The 337-nt window shown below is 36.2% G+C and overlaps 1 protein-coding gene across 1 annotated transcript in view; it reads right to left on the bottom strand.

Annotated features, from left to right (window-relative positions):
* LOC119586034 (GTP-binding protein RAD-like) overlaps positions 1 to 337 on the bottom strand; it is a 10863-nt gene that overhangs the window by 9704 nt on the left and 822 nt on the right. The gene's annotated exons all lie outside the window — the stretch shown is intronic.

Raw genomic sequence — 337 nt, 5'->3', positions numbered from 1 at the left:
AAGGCAAATAGTCCTCATTTGAATTAATTAATGCTTCTATTGCATAATGAAGCCATTGTTTCAAAATCCGTTCAATACACACAAATAATTCTAAGCATAATTGGTATAATTCCAAATTTGATTTTTGCCTCCTGTCAGAAAACGAGGAAGCTGGTTCCGGCCTGGCCTGGAGCGCACAGTATAAATGTGTAAGAGCTGACCCTTCTCAGAGGTCAAAGGTTATGCAGAATGCGTTTGGCTTGACCTCGTGTGGGAGTTTGGGATATAGGTTTTCTTTTTATATATATAAAAAAATATTTTTGATGATTCACTTTTGTGATCTTGTAATAACTCTGTC

This window comes from Penaeus monodon, chromosome 20 (genome assembly GCF_015228065.2).
Source record: "Penaeus monodon isolate SGIC_2016 chromosome 20, NSTDA_Pmon_1, whole genome shotgun sequence".
NCBI lineage: Eukaryota > Metazoa > Arthropoda > Malacostraca > Decapoda > Penaeidae > Penaeus > Penaeus monodon.
This window is presented reverse-complemented; position numbering and strand designations above follow the sequence as displayed.